This window comes from Thermobia domestica, chromosome 2 (assembly GCF_964235325.1).
Source record: "Thermobia domestica chromosome 2, izTheDome1.hap1.1, whole genome shotgun sequence".
In the NCBI taxonomy this organism is placed as follows: Eukaryota; Metazoa; Arthropoda; class Insecta; order Zygentoma; family Lepismatidae; genus Thermobia; species Thermobia domestica.
The window spans coordinates 380,229,507-380,243,454 of record NC_137455.1 but is presented as its reverse complement, the minus strand read 5'-3'; the positions used below and the strand labels follow the sequence as shown (position 1 = coordinate 380,243,454).

General features: G+C 35.5%; 1 protein-coding gene across 13 annotated transcripts in view; it reads right to left on the bottom strand.

Moving 5' to 3' along the window:
• The window catches only part of LOC145678866 (uncharacterized), a 459,736-nt gene that overhangs the window by 279,391 nt on the left and 166,397 nt on the right, over window positions 1-13,948 (bottom strand). The window lies entirely within an intron of this gene.

Sequence of the window (13,948 nt, the reverse complement as noted above, 5' to 3'; positions counted from 1 at the left end):
TTTGGGAGTAATCCGTTTCGACTCTGTTTCGCATGGGAGAGAGGGTTTTTTTTTTTTTTTTTCTACGAACGTAGCAGAAAAACAAGAATTGTAAAGTATGATGATCGCTGGTTTTGCGTGGACAGGCTTATAGAGTAGCATTCGCCCACAGAAGTAGCTGATAAGAGAACGAAGAGAAGAAAACAGAGAGTGATAAACGGCCGGAAAAAAAGAAATCGTACATATTTTTTTTTCAATGCAATATATTGCACGATAATGTACGATATAGTGACACGTAATCACACTGGGGGAAACAAAGCACGTTCATATGTAGAGAGAGAGAGAGAGAGAGAGAGAGGGAAGATTTTTTGGGGCGTACTTGACAAAATGCGTTTATTCATATAATAAAAAGATTTTTCCTTTCTTTCTTTTTCTTTAAACAGGGTTTATTACAAAATAAACACCTTAGCACATTTTCATTTTTGAAACTTAGTTAGGTATAGAAAGTTAAGGCATCTTTAGGAAAAAATCTTTCCGTTTAACGTCCTACGTTTATGTCAATGTAGACAAATCACGAAGACAAGTGAATAATGATGGAATAATTTGTGGAATGATGGAATGTGAATGTGGGAGGAAACGGAAGCACTCCGAGAAAACCCACAGACAGGATGTTGTCCACCACAAACTTGTTGGGCGGGGATCGAACCACGGACTCCACGTAGCAGAGGTAAGCATAGCCCCCTGAAGTACCTGCCCCTCCCTGAATTTTCGAAAGGGTTTTTGTTCTTTGAAAAGCATGTGAAAGCATGTTAGATTTGATTACTCACCTACTGCAGCATCTAATTTACTATAGCTAATAAAGTTATGAAATGTACGTCAAAATAATTGCTAAACATGACGTACCATTTCCATCAATAGTCTTCCCCCTTCCGTTTAAAAAAAAAAAATCTGGATCAAACAGAAACTGTGGCTTAAATTTATATAAACATATGTGAAGCTATAAGACATTTTCAAAGGAAGTCAGCTAGGCCCTACGGTACGTACCATTCCAACATTTGCCTAATAAGACTTAGGAAACAATCCTGGAAGAGTGTTGCCACATTTTTCAGAGGAAAAAAACGGGGGGGGGGGAATTGAGCATTATGTGATAAATATGTGATAGTGGGTATAAAACGTGGGAGAAAAACTCAAAACTTACGAGCAAGACTTAAGATCTGACAACCATATCCTGTAAAGATATACGGCATGATTACTGTCGGCGGAATTTGAAGTTGGGACTCTCTGATTGGGAAGAAAAAATACTAGAAGTTCATTTACATTTGGTCTGCTAGTCCAGAGATTATACCATACTCACGGATATATACAAAGGGTGTTCAAAAAGTTTTGCACAGTGGTCTGTATTTTTTTTTTTATTTGTTGCAGGAGGAGAATGAAATTTTTTGTGAACATACTTGGAACATTTAGCTATAAGTTAGTATATAAAAGTATTTTCTTTTATTTACAGGTGAGCCATAATGGACCGTGAAGTAGATGTCAGATTGCGACAACGGTCGGTGATGGAGTTCCTTTTCAAGACCGGTGATGATTCTGCCACATCGATTCACAGGAAGTTGCTCCCTGTTTATGGGGAGGACACATTGGATCGCAGCAGTATCCAGCGGTGGTTGCAAAAATCATCCAAGGACAAGCTCCACAATTAACAAGGACCATTACTGTTTGTCATTGGACAAGCTGCGACGTGCCATCAAGACTCACAGACCAAAGCTTCAGGGTAAGCTCATCAGACTACACCATGACAATGCCAAACCCCATACAGCCCTTGAGACGCAGGAGAAAATCACGAAAATGGATTGGAAAATTGTTCCTCATCCTCCCTACAGTCTGGACTAGGCTCCGTCTGATTTTTTCCTCTTTGGTCGTTTGAAGGCCCACCTGCGCCGTGAAACATTTGATAGTACGAAAGACCTTATTTCCTGTGTCAAGCGATGGTGTAAAAATCAATCCCCAGAATTTTACCAAAGTGCATTTATATCATGGAAAGAACGTTGGACCCGATGCGTCACAGCTGATGGAGGCTACATTGAATAGGCTCAGTGTATAGCTAAATATTCCAAGTATGTTCACAAAAAAAAAAAAAAATCATTCTCCTCCTGCAACAAATAAAAAAATAGAGACCACTGTGCAAAACTTTTTGAACACTCTTTGTATATATAAAAAAAATGAAAATGAAAAATAGGATTATGAGCGACATGAGATGGGGCAGAACTCAGAGACACGAAACATCACTTTCATAACATATTTTCGAGACAAGAAGGCCGAACCTTTGTATAACGTGCTCATCCTTAAGGGCAAGGTTAACTGTAGTAAAAAAATAAATAAAAGTACCTGTGGAAATTACTTTTATAGTTTTAAATCTTATTTAGTATCAAGAAATGCGAGAAATAATACACCTTTTTGCATTCATTTTTAATTTTTTTTTTTAAATCTGAAGACAGTAAACACTCGAGTCAATATCCTGATATTGTAGGCAACACACATTTCTTCGCTACTGTGGGGGTTGCATAGAACCTAGGGAGTGTTATAAATTTAAAACGGGATATAGATATCCACCGTTACAGCAACCGTTATCCGAGAAGATATTAACGGATTGACTCCATTAATGAAGTCGACAGAGATTATTGCTCTAGATGTCTACTGCAATCAAACAATATATTGTCCATCTGTTTTGATATTGTCCATTAATTGTCTCCTTCGCCCCTCCTTCTTTTCCTACTACCATACCTTCTAGCACGTCCTGCATGATACAATTCTTACTTAGCCAATGTCCCAAACAGTTCTTCTCCTTAATAATATCTAAAATTGTTCTTTCCTCCCCCACCATTTGTAACAGACTCTCATTCGTTTTCCGCTGGACCCAGGTAATTCATTTCATTCTTCTCCACACCCATATTTCGAAAGCTTCCAGCCGTTTTTTCATTGTTGCGTAATGTCCATGTTTCTTACCCATATAGTACCGGGGGCGGATCCAGGACCGACTTCTGGGGGGGGGGCAGTGGGTTGTCATACTGCTACTTTTAAGGGCTCCAAACTTTGTGTTGGAATTTATTTATATATAAAAAAATAAGAAAGTTTTTTCTTCTGGGGGGGGGCGATTGCCCCGATCGCCCCCCTGGATCCGCCCCTGTATAGTACAATACTGCACACGAAGCAATTTATGAGTCTTTTTTCTCAACTCTTTATTCAAGATTCCAGAAAATAGCATTTTCTTCCTCCTAAAAGCTTCTATCGTCATTCCTATCCTTTCTTTTATTTCATGTTCACATTTCATATCGTTACTAATAATACTACCTAGGTATCCAAAACCAGTCTCCTGTTCTATTTTCTCCCATCTTTCTTCAAATAGACACCGACCCCTTCGTTTCAATAATATTGTGTAAAACAAAGTATAGAGTTATAGTCAGTGTCTTTTAAGACTCTAATACAATGCTCTCAATACAATTCCTATTAATATTACATTGAGTAATCAATATAATACGGCACACTAATGTGATAGAATGTAAATGATATATGGTCCTCATACCATTTATTTATTAAATTAAATGTTTCATTCCCAAACGATATAATTATTTTGTTTTTCCTCTATAACACACACGCACGCACACAATTTTTTTACTTCTAGAAGTTAGTTCTGTTTTGAGCTCTCTAGTTAGTTTGCTAGTAACAGTGTATATTTGTGCATATGGGTAATAGGAACATATAGCGTCCAGAGGATGTCTACCTTATGTTTAAAGTCAACCTAATACGGTTTATTAAGGGAGGGGAGGGGAGAGACCAAAATATTTGATTGTGATTTAGAATCACCTATAGTACCTAGTCTCTCATGTAGAAAAGGATACATACATACTATATATATGTGTGTGTGTGTAAATACCCTAGATAACTCATACCTAGATCCTTTCCCACAACCCCTTTCGTACTAGCGTTTCTCTCTCTTCGCACTTGCGCTGTTATGCAATTTTCATCTCTCTCTCTCTCTCTCTCTATTCATAACATAGTCAGATCTCTTTTCCTTTCCGAGGATGTGTGTGTATCCCATCCTACCATCCTTTTTTCCCATCCACGTTTCTTCCGTTGCCAAATAAAAAAATGGGATAAATAATGAAAATAACGTACCTGTGAGTTTGGTCATAACTTTTTTGAAATAGCATCACCAGTATCCAATATGGTCCTTTTCACACATCCTCGCCTATGTATATACAATGTGGCTCTTATACACTCACTTTTAACAACCTCCATCCTCCCCTCCCCCCCAATCCATCTGTATGAAAGTATATGCTTCCATATGAAACAAAACAAAAAAAGAAACTCTTTCGTTGTATACGTCATATAATATTGAAAAATATAAACAAAGGGATATAATAAATATACATTAAATGTTTTTTTGTTTTTTTTTCTCGTATTGTTTTTCAGAAATAAACAAATAAATAAATAACTTTTCCCGTCTTTTGTTTCTGTTGTATTGTCATGTTTTTGGGACTCGTAAACAACAGAATGGTGACACATTTTAGTTACCACACCTTGTTTTCCCATAGTTCTAAAACACATTAATGGGGCACTGTTGGGATAATAACAAGCCGTTTGTTATTATGGAACATCATTTTAATTCATAATTTTTGCTTTAAATGCAAAAATATCAGGTCTCTAATAATAAAGCAGGTGATACCTGTCCATCTGTGTGTAGGGAGAAACTCGTAGTCACAAAACTATGCACTTTGATGAAGTAGTGTGTACACAGTTGCCTGTGGACATGTGTTCGAAGGATTTTTTTTTAATTAGAAACTTTAAATAAATGTTATTCTAGCATAAAATTGTATTTTATACATCACGTGGAAAAACTAGGGTGATTCATTGTCCTAAGATATCTTCTATTCGTATGAGAATAATCTATTTGCACAGAAATTTTGCAATAAAATTATAATATTGTTAATTATGAGGAAATAATAATGAATAAAATGACAATATTAGAAAAATATTAACGATGAGAAAACAATGAATCATACAATAAGAAATTTTCGTAATTAACACTACGAAGAAATTATTAACAATGGAAGCAGGGGCGCTGATTAGGGAGGCAAGAGCGGATAGTTGCCCCACTTTTTTGAAGTGACTCCTTAATGTATGTAGTTTAATTTGGAAATGTAAAGTTTATGTACGTATTATGGTTGATAGAAAATAAATGGCGCCATATAATATTTACCATTGCGTGAATACATATTGGTTATCTGTCTTCCTGTGGAGTTAAGAAAGCTACAGGAATTGCATTTTAATTGCAATTCAAAGTAATTAATATTACAAATGCGTATTTCTTTAAATGTCGTAGCATATACTTGTAGTATTTACTGTTTTTCATTTTCTAAGAGTAATAACATACATTTAATAATATGTGTGGAATTAAAAATATAAGTTGTTCATCAGTTCTCACTTTCAATGTAACTTTTGCAAAACAAGAACATTATTCATTACTACGATTAATATTATAATTTCTATTTATTCGTTTTTCAAATTTGTTGTGATCACACAAATTTTCAGACAGAACTTTAAGATGTTCATGAGCAAGGAATCAAATCTCTTCTTAAGGTTTCGTTGTTTAAGAGTACAAAGGACTAGTACCTACTTGCGTTCCTCTTGTCAATTTACTTAATAAAATATGAAATACGATATACGATATTTCTGAAAAAAGACAGTATCCTATTAGTTCTACAACAGTGCGTCAAATAAAGTGTTAGAAACAACCAGGACAATTAACATTGATATACAAATATTCAGATCTTGTCTTACCCCACTTTTAACGTCCAATCGCCGCCACTGAATGGAAGAATGTGCTTTACTAAAATATTATTCAGCATGAAAAAATAACATCATGAGAAATCTATGAACAATTATTAAGACATGTGAATAATAAAACATTATTAACTTACATTCTTTTATAAGTGTCATTAACAATGAAGGAATAATGAATTATAAAATAAAGAATTTACTAAGAAATTGTTAATTATGGAAAGACACTAATAATAGCCTAAAGTAACAAATCTACGAAGATATTGTTAATTATGAAAAGCGATTAATCACAAAATCAGATATTTTTGAAAGTATTATTTAGGGATGCGCACGAGACAAGATTTGTGGCTGTCTCGTCTCGAAAATGGGCTGTAAAAGTGATGTCGACTCGAAAAATGTATATTTTTCTATTGGAAGAACCATGTCTCGACTCGAATTTTGTCAGGAAAATCATGTCTCGTCTCGTCTCGTTCGCTCCCCTAGTATTGTTTGATTCATAAATTAAATTTAGTATAGTAGAGTTCCGAAAACTCGGCCTAACGTAGACCGAAGGATGACTGAGTTCATGAAAATGGTGGGTTATCGGGAATGGGGTTTAAGAAGAATGAGTAGAAGTGTTTCCTCAGAAAATACAGTACTGTATTTGTATGTATTGGTTGTTTGAGAATATAACAGAGAATAAACTGCCCAATTACCCTTAAACAAAGAAAAAGTGCGTATAAAGCCATAGAGCCATTACTATATGAAGCCATACTATACATGAAAATGACCTTGAACGTGGTGGAAGATGGAAAAGAGGACAAACGTATGCGGTTGCCTCCCCCCCCCCCCCCAGCCAGGGTGTGGCGGAGTTATCCGAACTGCCGGGTTGTAGAGTACCGAGTTTCCGGGACTCTACTGCATAGTCAACTGTAAGAAATAATGAATCATAACATAAGAAATTTATGAAAGTGTTGATGAATATAATAAAATTCAAAACACTAAAAAGTGTCATTAACTTATGAAGAAGTAAACATTATTAATTAAAAAATTATTTAAGACATTTTCAAAATTAGTCTATTGCTAATTATTTTTTAAAAAGTAAATAATCATGCAGTAATAATAGATTTTGAGAAAAAATTATGAATCATAATTTTTAAAAAAAATTTTTAAAAAAGTCGTCAACCATGAGGAAATAGAGGCTCATAAATAAAGAAATTTACAACAATATCATTTGTCCTGAGGAGTTAACGAATTGCAAAGTCATTAATTTTGAATAATGAATCAGAGAACAAATTTCAAAAATATTGTTGATAATGAAAAAATAAAAACTCACAAAAACAAGAATTTAAGGAATGATCTTAAAATTATATCAAAAGATTGCGATCTTAGCCAATAATTAATTCTTGCATCAAGGGTCACAAAAGTTTTTTTTTTCTACGAAATAGGCACAACATACTGAGTTAAGTGATAGTTTTGGTTTGGCTACACTATATGTAGTTCTCCAGATATAAGGCATACAAGAAAATGTTTGACTGAATGAAATATATTGATTTTTTTTTTTTTTTTTTGGATCAGGAGCCACAAAATTTTCAAACGGGCCATAAATCCAATTTTCATATTTTTTGATGGAATAAGCACACCTAACTGAGTAAATTGTTAGTTTCGGTTTGGCTATACTTTATGTAGTTCTCAAAATATGGGCCGTACAAGAAAATGATTGTATGAAATATTTTGAATTTTTTGGATCAGGGGCCACTAATTTTTTGAACGGTCCTTAAATCGAGTTTTCATATTTCTTACGGAATAAGCACATCATACTGAGTAAATTGTTAGTTTTGGTTAGGTTACACTATATGTAGTTCTCAAAATATGGGGCGTACAAGAAAATGTTTGAATTAAATATATTGATTTTTTTTTTATCAGGAGCCACAAAATTTTTGAACTGTCCCCAAATCTTGTTTTCGTATTTTTTAAGGAATAATCACATCATACTGAATAAATTATTAGTTTTGGTTTGGCTACACTTCTTGCAGTTCTCAAAATATGGGGCGTACAAAAAAATGTTTGATTGTATGAAATACAGTGAAACCACCCTTAACGGACACCTCTCAATAACGGACACCTCTATAATACTGACAGATTTTTTTTGTCCCGGCAACAATATATCTTCTCTTACGGAACAAAACCCTCCCTTTTACGGACACTCTCAGATACGGACGCGGACAGTCCTTTCCCCCAAAAACGTTTGAATAACCTCTTCATAACGGACAAGAATTGTTCTCGGTTCTGCGATATATTACAGTATACAGAAAAGTCTTTTCCTCATAAGTGTATCTCTCATGAGTCCAAACGTGGTGAACGTTGGAGTTTTCCCGGCTTCCTTTTTCATTTTCTCTAAAAGGATATTCTTTGTGATTGGGCCTGGGTCAATAAATATGCACCCCCAATAGCTTCCCTTTTCATCCATTCTGTCAACGAAGATGCCGCGCCAGTACACAAACACACACACACACACACATGTTTCTTCTGTAATCGTACTGAGGATTTTTAGAGGACACTTGCTAATGAGTTTTATTACCGTTGTAGAGGAAAAAGCATGCCTTTTTCGTTAAACATTGCCCAGCAATAATACGCTATGATTTAATAGAAATGAATTTCCCTTTCTTTCCTCTCAGTAATTCAAATTGTACTAAATAAGACTATTTTCATATTGAATTTTACGTATTTACTCCCATACATAATATATGTACTGTATATTACTGCATTCAATTACCCTTATGAGAAATTAAACTTCTGTAACCTCTCTATAACGGACACCTCTCAGTAACGGACAAAACTTCATGTCCCATTGGTGTCCGCTATTGAGAGGTTTCACTGTATATTGAATTTTGTTGATCAGGGGCCACAAAATTTGTGAACGGTCCTTAAATCGAGTTTTCGTATTTTTTACGGAATAATCACATCATACTGAGTAAATTGTTAGTTTTGGTTTGGCTACACCATATGTAGTTCTCGAGATATAAGGTCTACAAGAAAACTTTTGCCTGAAATATATTGAACCTTTCGATCCAATAAACAAAATTACAAAAGTAGACTTTCCAATTTACTCGTATTAAAATGAAAACGCGTTCAATTTAGGTTTTAGATAGGAGTTGAATATCCGAGACATTTTCTATTTTACACAAAAGCTTCTTAGCATGTTCTTAGGCTAATACGCCACAAACCTCAAATTGGATCACACTGACTTACACACAGATAAAATACCCTACGAGCCGAGACAAGATAGAACTTTCGTGAGGATATATGAGACGAGACGGAGCTCTAAACAAATACACTTTCCGAGATGAGTCATCTTGCATGGCACATTTCCGAGACGAGACCGAGCTCTTCCAACAGAAACAAATACACTCCCCGAGACGAGACCCAGCTCTTCTATCAGAAACAAATACACTTTCCGAGACGAGACATCTTTCACGACAAATTTCCGAGACGGAACAGCCTTAACTTTTGTCCTTATATCTAGATCATGCGAATGGACGATATGAACTTTTCTTCATTTCGCCACTAACTTTGACTCATGTTAAACGGTTGATTTGCATCACACCATAAAACAACACAGAAAAATATGTTAGTACGTAAACGCAATAATTCGTCAAATAAAGCGCTTCTATTTCACAAAAATAGTAAGAAAAAGTGGTATTTGAAATATTTCCGACGGAATGGATGACATGGTCTTGTAGTTCAGCACTCTTAGAAGCGAAATTTTGTGGTGGGGACCTGCTATATTGTAAGGTAATAGTATGCACACCGCTGATGGCCATTTTGCAATAGGAGTTCATTCTCGCTCGAGCGGGGTCAGGTTCGCTATCTTCAATGGGGCTGCGCTTACCAATTTCAGTGAGACTCAACATATCTCACTAATCTCAGTAACACTCATTCTAGGTCAGACTCACACTCGCACTGATTAACCGTATTGGGCTCATGTTCACTCAGGACTCATGCACGCTAACCTCAATGAAGGTCGACAAATGATACTAAACCTAGGGAATGGTGGATGTCGATTTCACATATTGTTGTTAGTTTCATTGTTGGATGCCACCATCGTTAAATAAACAATCAACTTTATCTTCCATATTTTCTACCACAAAAATGACCAAACTTAGCACACATATTTACAATTGAAATATCTACGGAATGGTGTATGTTGATTTCACACAGCCTATTGTTATTAGTTTCATTGTTGGAGGACACCATTGTTAAATAAACAATCAACTCTACCAGAAACTGACCAAATTTAACACACTCATTAACGATTGAAATATCTAGGGAATGGTACATGTCGATTTCACATATTGTTGTTAGTTTCATTGCTGGAGACCACCATTGCTAAATAAACAATCAACTTGATCTGCCATACTCAATTTTTTTTATTTTTTATATTTTATTTTATCTTATTTTTTATTTTTTTTATTTTTTTATTTTTTTATTTTATTTATTTATTTATTTTTTTTTTTTTTTTTTTTAGCTCGAGGCCAGCTAAAGCCGATTGAGCTGAAGGCTCACGATTTTGGACATTTCTATTGCTCACACGCCGGAGAGAAAGAGGAAGAGGGAAAAAAATAAAGAAAAGAAAACTCAATCTGAAAATTGAAATTTAAAATATTTTTTGAGCAACAATAGTCGAAAAATCATTACTGCGAAAAAAAGAGACAAATTCTGCCAACAGGTAGCTATTTCCCGCTTACAAACGGGAAACTATTTGACTCTGCAATCAGATCGTGAAGACGAAAATTCTTGAAAATATAATTTTATTTGAAAGGTGAATCAAACCGATAAAAAGGAAATGGCGTAATGTTGCAACAAGTATATACATATAACACATTGTAATACAATGAAGAGAAACATGGGTTGTTACATGAAATTATTAGTAATAAAAAGAGTCTCAGTATAATTTAGTTTCTTCGTATCTCAATGTTCTAAATTATGGGCAATGAGAAATGAAAAGAAAAAAAGTAAAAATGCTCGAAGGGCAATCAGCCATTATCCAAAGAAAATGGCCTCTAAAATGTCCATTCGTTCTTCTTTATATACTTCTTGAGTCTTTTTTAACTTCGCGAGTCTCAGAATATTCTGTTAGAAACTTGAGACGTGTCATTCCGTCTTCCTGAAGGGAGTCATTTGCAGGAGCAGAACAGCCATAATGAGCCCATTAAAAGCACATTATTCGCTCGCAGATTGCTCAATCAATTAGAATAGCTTATCATGGCAAAATAGAAAGCACACCAAACAACTGAGCATCGCCTGCCGCGATTTCGTAGTTTTCTTTTTATATCATTTTGCCTTTCGAGTAATGCGATTTTTTTTTTCTATTTTGTAGTAGTTTAAAATATGCCCATGCGTTTCCGTAACTTCTTTTTCTTGATTTTTTTCATTAATACTTATTGTCACACTGCTTTCTTTCACTTTTCTTCCGTTCATCTGGTTAGTTTTCATCACATGTGCTATCATTTTTATTGGTCGTTATGAAAGATGAATATTTCGTTCTCTTTTCGAGTCTTTTGGACGACTTTAACACGTAAAAAGTAATAATATTACAGTATTTTTAATTGTTGCCAACTGCATCTTTTTTTTTTATTCTTACATAATGTCAATTACTGTAGATCTGATCAATTTTTATTAGAACTTCCTTTTTTGTCCAGTGACGTCACTGATATACTTGTGCAGAAGTTCTTCTGAGATATATCTATATAAGGACTACCCTTGTCGATTTATAAATGTGTTTATTAGAGCAACATAATATCACATAAAGTACTGTATAAAAAAAAGAATGTAAGAACGGACGTAAGATCTATCTTGAAGCCTGGACGCTGAAGCCTGTACAAATGAAATTATACGAACTCCTACCGTTTTTGGTCTATGGAGAGCCAATATTTCAAACCTGAATTTGTACATCTCAGTGGTGAGTACCCGCTTTTCGGGTTTTATATCCTTCTTTCAAAAATTTCCAAATCCTGGTATGCTATCATAAATTGGTTTTGATTTGTAACCCTTAATTACTCGCGCGGGGTGTTCACGTTCACAGACCCCTAACCAGGTAACTTTTGTGTTGCTAGCCAGAAGTCCTGATGAAAAAATATTTTAATAAGTCTCAAAACGAGTTTAAAAAATGTAATTGCAACAAATACATTTAAAAACATGTCTAGAGTCATGCTACATTGTCTTAGTTATTTAAAAAAATATATTTTTATTGTAATAAAAGTAACATCAATTTGGGGGTCTACTGGAACCCCACGCGAGTACTAGTGTCACAAAACAGGCCCAAGTACTTTTGGGTTTCTATCGAAAACCTGTTCGGCTTTTTTTAAAATCATTTTTCTTCTTGGTTAACTTTTTTTTTTGGAAATGAGTACTGTAAGCATTGAGTAGAGTTGATTTTGAGTTTAACGTCCCGTTCAGCAGCGAGGCTGTATGAGACGGGACCTACTGATAACGTGGAATCCGAACCACGTGAGCTTCCACCGGGAAGTACTGCAAGAAGAAGGACAGACACCGGTTTCGACGAAAACACACTGGTCTCAGTGAACATCCAAAACTCTTTTGAAGAAAACGGTTTCGGTTGAAAAACTGGGCCTGTTTTTAAAGAAAGTTGAATAAAGAAAACCTAAATATCGGTTTTTGGTTTTCCGCTTGTTCTAGAAACTAGTTTCCGCCAGTTTTGCTCATCACCAGTAGATTTCGGATTGAATACCATGACAAGAGCGAAGGTAGAATGTTGAATCCATATCAAAGAACCAGTTCGTGTTATCTCAACTTTTCTTTTTTTAAGTCTGATACCGGTCGACAGACAGACGGACGTACATAGTCGTTCTACAAGGTGCACCACAAAATGATTTATCATTATAAACTTTAACAAGTTTGTACATGGAACACCTGCAATAATGTTACATTGTATTCTGCAGCTCATTTTCTTCTTTTCTTTCTTTTTTTTTTTGGGGGGGGGAAGGGCGGTGGCTAAGTGGTAGAGCGCTTACGTCTAATGCGTTAGGTCTCTGATTCGATCCCCGTCCAAGTAAGTTTGTGCTGGTGTGTCCACATGTTTTCTCGAGGTACTCCTGTTTTCTCCCACATTCTCATTCCACCAATTCTTCCATCATCATTCATTTGCCTTGACCATCCGTCTCTCTTAGCCTAACGGGCATAACCGTGACGTTAAAATGAGTTTGTGTGTGTGTGTGTGTGTGTGTGTGTGTGTGTGTGTGTGTGTGTGTGTGTGTGTGTGTGTGTGTGTGTGTGTGTGTGTGTGTGTGTGTGTGTGTGTAGTTTTCGAAACACATGCTGAAAATAGCCACCGCGTCTCCACGCAAAACATCTGGCCGTACGAATTTGATATTTTCACATGTTTTCATGGAGCACTTCAGTACTTCGTAGAGGTTTGAATTGTTCCTCATATTCCGGTTCTATACGAAGCTCAAGATTGTTGGCTTGGAGAGTGCGCCTCTGCAATTAAAATGTCTCAACTTCTGCACGGTTATCGGTGATTTATCGTTCTCAATTACAAGAGGCCGCCATCTTGTATAAGTATTGCTAGATAACAATAATAAAAAAACGAGTTATTGAATTGAATGGGCCATATATCGTTGCTGTACATGTTTCCTCTGCGATAGCGTTTATAATGATATGATAATTGGTAGAGCATTTTGTGGTTCACCCTGTATGAGATCCACAGTTACGTACTGCGTAGCTTGGGACTCTAAAAAACTTTTAAGTTGGGTACCTCTCCAGTTTGGCCCAACATTTCTGTTTAATTCATGGGCGTCAGTCACAGTAGCGACCTGTGCCCCCAATATTTCAAGTTTTTTTATTATTATTACTATTTGTTTATTTTCTTTTAGTGTAGGCATAATGAAAATCAGGGGAAAATTTTCGTACAAGATTTTATTGGTATGAAAAAATGTATTACTTGTAGTCTTGTAGTCAGAATTATTTGGGGATCGACAAAAACAACCACGTACGCTGTACTCAGACAAACGTACAATGAGCAAGGAAGGAAAGGATTAGTGGCGGGAACAGGCGAAGGTGCGAGCGTATTTCTGCACGTGTATGTGTTTTTGACATACACTTGGTATCATTTAAGTTTGATCAAAATTGT